This window comes from Schistocerca nitens, chromosome 2, assembly GCF_023898315.1.
Source record: "Schistocerca nitens isolate TAMUIC-IGC-003100 chromosome 2, iqSchNite1.1, whole genome shotgun sequence".
Taxonomy (NCBI): Eukaryota; Metazoa; Arthropoda; class Insecta; order Orthoptera; family Acrididae; genus Schistocerca; species Schistocerca nitens.
Window position 1 is genome coordinate 716300625 of NC_064615.1, and position 8706 is coordinate 716309330.

An 8706-nucleotide genomic window follows, 5' to 3' on the forward strand; every position below is an offset into this window, starting at 1 on the left:
TGCAATTCCAAATTTTCCTTTGCCTCTCATTTTCTTACCTTTTATGAAAATATTAATAAATGCAATATATTTAGCATTATTTTGGTTTATTTGTGGTGTGAATAAAGTAAAAATTGAAAATAAAATAACATGTCCCCAAAGGACTCGACCCCATGACCCTCTGACTACTGTTCTGTACCCATTCCATTGCACGAAGCATTGTGTGGAATCTATGTCAACATGAATGGCTCATACCTCTCCTGACCCGCACCAATTTTTTTCTAAATGCTTGGCCATCTGGAGCTCTCACTTCTGTTACTTTCATTCCTGGCCATGCCCTGCATATACCATACTAATCCCTATTCAGGCCACAAGTGGCCCATCGGGACCATACAACTGCAATATCATCCTCAGCTGAGGATGTGGATAGGAGCGGCACACCTCTCCCAGTCATCATAATGGTTTCCTTTGACCAGAGCCACTAGTATTCGATCGAGTAGCTCCTCAATTGGCATCACAAGGCTGAGTGCACCCCGGAAAATGGCAACAGCGCATGGCGGCCCGGATGGTCACCCATCCAAGTGCCGGCCTTGCCCGACAGTGCTTAACATTGGTGATCTGATGGGAACTGGCACATCCACTGTGGCAAGGCTGTTGCCGCATAGCATCAGACAAAATTGGTGATAAAAAGTAGTCTTGGTCCCCTTGTAAGTTTTCGAAGTAGTAAAGATCACTGCCTTCAATTTACCACTTAATTTGCATTCATTATCGCAATTAGTGTTCTTATTGCATTAACACGGGAGAGATGGGAGCAGTATGTGCATAGTGGATAGAAAAGAATGCAATAATAAATAATTATATTAGAAAAGTAGATCTGACATTTAGTTAGAAAGCTCAGCAGTACAAAAACAGGTGCTGCCATCTTTTGGCGATTATTAGAAATACAGTCCCATGACAGATCTGGCAAACTAAACAATCTATTGATCATCATCAGAGAGACTACAATATCAAGCAACATGCAAACAACTAACGGTTTCCCTAAACTGAAACGCGGACTAAACAACACGACGTTACAATGCCACAAACCTAGTTATAGGACACTGACTAATCTAATGACACTAAGTGATGCTATTCAAGATTTCTGGATGACATGAAGTACAAAGCTGATGTCCCAGCATATGAAGTCCACACAAACTCTATGAAGTGGGCAATTTTGAATGAGGAAAAAAGTTTCAGATGCCACAGTCAATAAGATGCCAGAGTGATTTTCTACCCCATTTTTCAGTCATATTGTTCAATTATCTCTCATCAAATGAGAGTCGTTTATTAGTAACATTGAGTAATAGAGCCATTTTTAAACAGTTCAAATAATCTATTGATACCGATACAAACTTGTCAACGAGAGAGAGAGAGAGAGAGAGAGAGAGAGAGAGAGAGAGAGAGAAATGTACGACCACTTGTGATGAAGCAAGCTGGGATATTTGTTTACTTCCCCTCTTGTTTTGCCATCTGCCTCCTTAAAATTCATTTGTTCATTTTGACTAATTACCATTAAAATATGCAAGTATAATCTGCATTTTAATAAAAAAGAAAGTTTGGCCCTTAGTCTTAAAATTCATCAGAAGTATTGTTTGTGTAACTATATCTGTTAATTTCATCATTTAAACAAATAATTCGAACTAAACCTTGTAGTAGTAGAACCTGTTAAAAGGAATGAATTTTTTGATGTATTCAGTTAATTTAATGAGTTAAGTTTTACTTGTAATTTCTGTAAATTTAACTTCAAACAATGTTTAGTTTCAGCACCTATTATTGTGAGGATATAAAAGGGCCCGATTTTTGGTCCTGAGACAGTCAGTTCATAGCCGAGTTTCAGATGAGAAACTTGTGTTGGTTACAACAATGCATCAACGTAACTGTGAAATAAGTGTAACACAATTAGGCCATGTGTTAAAACAATGACAGTGTGTGTTCCATACGTACTTGATTGGCCCGAAAGAACTGTGAATTATGTGGTTATGTTTTTACTGCTCATAGATCTTCAACAGTAAATTATAGCACCAGTATGTGGATGTTCGCCTGAAAACTATTAATGAGGCTTATTGAAAGTTAAACAATAGTGCACTGGTCATATTAAATGTGTATATGGGGGGTTGTGAAAAGTGAAAGTAAACAACTGTGAAACACAAATGTGTACCTGTCGGCTACATGATTTACAGTATGAGCTATGAGCTCCACCCCCTATTTTTTCAGCCAGTATGTCGGCTCGGCTCCGAGGTGAGGGGGGGGGCGGGGATTTAACCTTCAAATACACGCGCTGTTTCTGGTAACATACAGTCTTGTGTGGGGTCTAGAAGTACCCCAACAGTGTTTAGGTGCGCTTACAAGTAATTACTGGAAATAACTTGGATATTTTTATATTTAGATAATAAAAGACAATGTATTTATTATTTCAGTCATTTATTGTGCTTATATTAATCAGTCTTATCAGAAACTTCAAGCCATTTACAAAAACATGTCATTTTGGTTTTCTGTTTGTATAGCTCAGTCAAAATGACATAAAAATCAACAAATACTAACTTCTAACTAAACTTTTTTTTTTATTTTGTACAGAATTGGAGCATAAAATCAAATGAAAATTATAACACAGAAAAACCTAACAAGACAAAAAAATGACACAAAATTATTCGTTTCCTTTGGCTTCGCAGGACAAACAAAAATTGATTGCCTTTGAATGAGGCTTACAAATACATTGTTTGCAAGTGTTACATGTTAGAGAGCTCTTTTTATCTTTCGACCTTGGGCAAATATAACACCTTCGCTGTTTAGAAGCACTAGGACCAGACTCATCTGCATTAGACGTTGAAAACATTTCTTCTCTGCCAACCAATTTGCACATAATTTCCCATATATCTTTGTAATCTCCCGCAAACGTATGGCTTTACAAGACTCATTCCAGTGGATTTTATGTATTCTCTCCTGCTGACTTTTTTATATGGATTAGAACCGACCCAAAGAACATATCTGCTAGCAAGAGAAATATTCAACATTGCAGCAAAGATTGCATTCGGCCACCTTCTTGTTCTACGTGAGCAAGAGTAATTTGAGCATTTCAAATCCAAGGCATCAACTCCTCCCTTAGTCGCATTGTGAAAGTCTATAATTGCAGGTTTCTTCGATTGTTGATTTACAGACACTTCGTGATGCATGGAAAACAGTAAAACTACACATTTATACTTCTTTGGAATGAATTATACCAAGGTCTTGTCTCGAACAAATCCAAATAATGATGATTCAGTAGGTCTTCTTTTATCAGGCAAAAACTGTCGAGGAATTTCTCATTTGTTTTTTCGTACAGTACCCACGTATGTTAGTCCTCATTTCAATAATTCGTCTGCTAACTCAACAAACGTAAACCAACTGTCTCCAGTGACATTCCTATTAGTTCAATAAAATGGCTCTGCAAGTTTTAGCACATCCTGTGTTGGCACTGTGAAAGGGATATTTCTTTGGGTAAGTGGTTTTCCAGAGTATATAAATGCATTATATAAGTAATGAATTTTTGCATCGCAAATACACTGCATTTTCAGGCCATATTTTCCAGGTTTACTTTTGATAAACATTCTGAATGAGCACCTTCCTCGAAATTTTACCAACATTTCATCAACACACAAATATTCTGAACAAGAATAGTTCATGCTACAATTGCTAATAAACGTTTCAAAAATTCCTCGTATCAAAGCCAGTTTATCTGTAGATTTTCTTTCTTCTCATGTGCTGATGTCATCAAAGGTTACATTGAAATGAATGACAAAAAGCTCTTTATCCTCATTACACCTCGAAAAATGTCTCTTCCAGTAAAATCAGTCGCCCATAGCGATCTAACATTTTCATGATTTGACTTGAATATTGACATAAACAGAAGTAATCCAAGGTAAGCTCGTAACTCACAGCAATCAATGTTGTTGGCATAATACAGCCGTAATAATGGAGGTGAATATTTGTCCTCAAGTTTTTTGTTGGTACAGTGCACGATAGTCTCAATCACATCATCAGTAAACAATACTTCCCAGCTCTCTACAGGTGACATTTCACGTTTACAAGCAGCAGGTCCTTTTAGTCCCGCGCATTCTCGTGCAATATTATGCTGTCGTACACGATATAAATGTGGGGCAGATTTACTCAATTTGAATCTGTTCTTACCATAAAAATAGTTCCCTGAGCTTTCTTCATCTTCTTCACTAGAAGAAGAGCCTTCACTTAGCTCCATCTCTGAACCAGAAAGGTGTTCACTGTGTATTGAATCACGATCACTGATGTCATCAACATCTTCGTCTGGGTCATTTAGTTCTGTGTCTTCACTTTCTGAGTGCATTCTTCCAACAGTCGTGTAATATCCTCATCACGAAGAAAGTGAGTCATTGTTGTAAATATACTGAAATAAGAGGAAATTACTGTATTAGCATATTGTAAATAAATACTATGTAAAAGCACACTTGGGGTCTACAGGTACCCCAACAATGAAAAACAGGCACTTACTGGTTCGAGAGTGCGGCGCACGTCCACGTATTGCAAACGTCAGCAGCACACTGAGAATACTTACAATGACGAGGCTGTAGTGTGCCAACAATGGAAATTATAAACCAAAAATGTAGCGTGGTGTCTGCTGAGACCCCACCCTTGTAATTAAAGGTTAAATATTAGGCAAACCGTCGCACATTGGGCAGAAATGTAAGACCACTGGGCACAGGGCTCCAAAGCAGGTAATTGTTTTTCTCTTTCTAAATTGTGGCCATGATGTCCTAAAAAATGACAGTGTTGTGTGAAACACCGGAGATATATATATATATATATATATATATATATATATATAGATGATGTGACTTACCAAATGAAAGTGCTGGCAGGTCGACAGACACACAAACAAACACAAACATACACACAAAATTCAAGCTTTCGCAACAAACTGTTGCCCTCTTTCCTGATGAGGCAACAGTTTGTTGCGAAAGCTTGAATTTTGTGTGTATGTTTGTGTTTGTTTGTGTGTCTGTCGACCTGCCAGCACTTTCATTTGGTAAGTCACATCATCTTTGTTTTTGGATGTATTTTTCCTACGTGGAATGTTTCCCTCTATTAAGACAGAATATGATTCCAATTTGTTCAAATAAAAATTACTCACCAAGACAGAACAACTGCATGAATATGGATTACAAAAGGTCCTACCAGTTTGGGAAAATTAACCAAATGTGTATCAGATGGCAGCACCCCGATAAGCTTAAATGCAGTATCACTGATAAAAGAGCTGCAGCTGGAAATCCAATAACTCAAAGTCGACATTTACCTATAAGCACCTTGGAAACACTATCACCTGCTTCATATCAGCACAGGGTAGCTACAATTCACTATACAGAGTATTTCACAAACTTCAGGTCATCCATCACAGCACTTGAGACATGCCACTGGTTTCTACCTCACCTAACTGTGCCATACATTACTACACTAGATGTCAATACTACAGGTCACTGATTCCATAATCCAATTACAATACTTGCCCACTGAGATCCTCATAGGTGATGATCATTACTGGAGAATAAAGAGAGACTCGCTCCAATATGACATTCCGAATCATTGTGTGTATTGATGTTGAGTGAAAAATGATCAGCTAGTGCTGTAGAAACATAAATTATAAATTACATTCACCAGGATGGCACTCCCCCTCCTGGATATAAAAGGGTTTGACATTTCCGGGAATTACAAATCAACAATCATGCCACCCCAGGGACAATTGTTAATGAACAAAGATTAATTAAAATAAAGCTTTGCTATCTTCCACAGGTCTTTGAGCCATGTAGCACTTTTTTTCTTTTTCACCTTTCTGCTTCAGTGCTAGAATGTGATTATGATCATAAGAAAATTACACATATTAAGTTGCTAAATTTGATTCAGAGTTCTTTTTAATTTATTAGCCTGAATGTGACCCAGGATGTACACTTAAACAGTCTCAGTGACTAAGTGTAGCCCTTCCTTCTACATATTCAAGACGAGTATGCAAGACCACAAATAAATATATGTTTAGTATGCCATACATTCAGGAACACTGCTGCATCTTGACTGGACCACTACATCACTTGACCTTAACGCCACAAAAAATGTCAGACTCTTTGGAGAAGCGGGGCTCTACGTTCAGCCGAAATTTTTTCAAATAATCTAACAGTGTTCAGAAAGGATAGATTAAATACAGTTGGTGGTGGAGTATTTATTGCTGTCAGAAGATTTTGCCTTATTGTGAAACTGAAGTAGATAGTTCCTGCGAAAAAGTATGGGTAGAGGTTATACTTGAGAATCAGACTAAACTTTGGATCATTTTACCGACCCCCCAGCTCAGAAGATATAGCTGCTGAACAATTCAAAGAAAACTTGAGCCTCATTTCATATATGTACCCCACTCATACAATTATAGTCGGTGGTGACTTCAATCTACCCTCAATATTCTGGAAGAATTATACATTTAAAGCAGGTGGCAGGCATAAAACGTCATCTGAAATTGTACTGAATGCTTTCTCAGAAAATTATTTTCAATAATTAGTTCATGAGCCCACTTGAAGTGTAAATGGTTGCGAAAACGTACTTGACCTGTTAGCAACAAATAATCCTTGACATATATAGAGAGATTGTGACGAATACAGGAATTAGCGACCACAAGGCAGTTGCTGCCAGGCTGTCTATCACAACACCAAAAACCATCAAAAAGAAACGCAAAATATATCTATTTAAAAAAGCGATACAAATGCTTTTATCGCATTTTTAAGAGACAGTCCTCACTCCTTCCGATCTGATAATGTAAGTGTAGAAAAGTTGTGGATTGATTTCAGAGAGATAGTAACAACAGAAATTGAGAGAGATATTTATACCACATAAATTAATATGTGATGGTACTGATGCCCCATGGTACACAAAATGGGTCAGATCGCAGTTGCAAAAGTAGCAAAAAAAGCATGCCAAATTTACAAGGATGCAAAATCTCCAAAACTGGCAAGGTTTTGCGGAATTTCGAAATATACCGCGTACTTCAATGCGAGATGCTTTTAACAATTTCCACAACGAAACTCTGTCCTGAAATCTGACAGAAAACCCAAAGAGATTCTGGTCATACATAAAGCACACCAGTGGCAAGACGCAGTCAAGACCTTCACTGCACGATAACAATGGTGAAGTCACTTATGACAGTGCCACTAAAACAGAGTTATTAAACACGGTTTTCCAAAACTCCTTCACCTAAGAAGATGAAGTAAATATTCCTGAATTCCAAATGGCTGGCTCTGAACACTATGGGACTTAACTTCTAAGGTCATCAGTCCCCTAGAACTTAGAACTAATTAAACCTAACTAACCTAAGGACAACACACACATTCATGCCCGAGGCAGGATTTGAACCTGCGACCGTAGCGGTCGCGCAGTTCCAGACTGTAGTGCCTAGAACCGCTCAGCCACCCTGGTCGGCCTGAATTCCAGTCACAAACAACTGCCAAGATGAGAAACATAGAAGTAGATATCCTCGGTGTAGCAGAGCAGCTTAAATCACTTCATAAAGGCAAGGCCTCTGGTCCAGATTGTATACCAGTCAGGGTTCCTCTCAGAGTAGGCTGATACAATAGCTCCATATTTAGCAATTACATACAATAGCTCATTCGCAGAAAGATCCGTACCTAAAGACCGGAAAATTGCTCAAGTCACACCAATACCCAATGAGGGAAGTAGGTGTAATCCACTAAACTATAGGCCCATGTCACTAATGTTGATTTACAGTAGGATTTTGGAACATATACTGTGTTTGAAAATTATGAATATTGACACAGTCAGCATGGATTCAGAAAACATTGCTCTTGTGAAACACAACTCGCTCTTTATACTCATGAAGTAATGAGTGGTATCGTAGGGGATGTCAAATTGATTCTATATTTTTAGATTTCCAGAAGGCTTTCGATACCATTCCTCACAAACATCTTCTAACCAAACTGTGTGCTTATGGAATATCGCCTCAGTTTGATTGGATTCGTGATTTCCTGTCAGATAGGTCACAATTCGTAGTAACAGATGGAAAGTCATCGAGTAAAACAGAAGTAATATCCGGCGTTCCCCAAGGAAGTGTTATAGGCCCTATATTGTTCCTGATTTACAGGAGACAATCTGAGTAGCCGTCTTAGATTGTTTGCAGATGATGCTGTAATTTACCATCTTGTAAAGTCATCATATGACCAAAACGAATTGCAAAATGATATAGTTAAGGTATCTGTATGGCGTAAAGTTATTCACATGAGTACTAAAAGAAATCCGCTAAATTTCGATTACGCGATAAGTCACACAAATCTGAATGGTGTAAATTCAACTAAATACTTAGGGATTACGATTACCAATAACCTAAATTCCAACAATCACATAGATAATGTTGTGGGTAGAGCAAACCAAAGACTGTGATTCATTGGCTTAGAAGGTGCAACAGGTCTACTAAAGAGACTGCTTATACCACACTTGTCCATCCTATACTAGAGTATTGCTGTGTGCTGTGGGATCCGCATCAGGTTGGACTGACAGACGACATAAAAAAAAGTATAAAGAAGGGCAATTCATTTTGTATTATCGTGAAATAGGGGAGATAGTGCCACAGACATGATATGTGAATTGGAATGGCAATCATTAAAACAAAGGCGTTTTTTGTTGCGATGGGAT

General features: G+C 38.0%; 1 pseudogene; it reads right to left on the minus strand.

Moving 5' to 3' along the window:
• Nucleotides 1–520: 520 nt before the first annotated feature.
• LOC126237879 (5S ribosomal RNA) lies at nucleotides 521–638 on the minus strand (annotated as a pseudogene).
• Nucleotides 639–8706: the final 8068 nt, after the last annotated feature.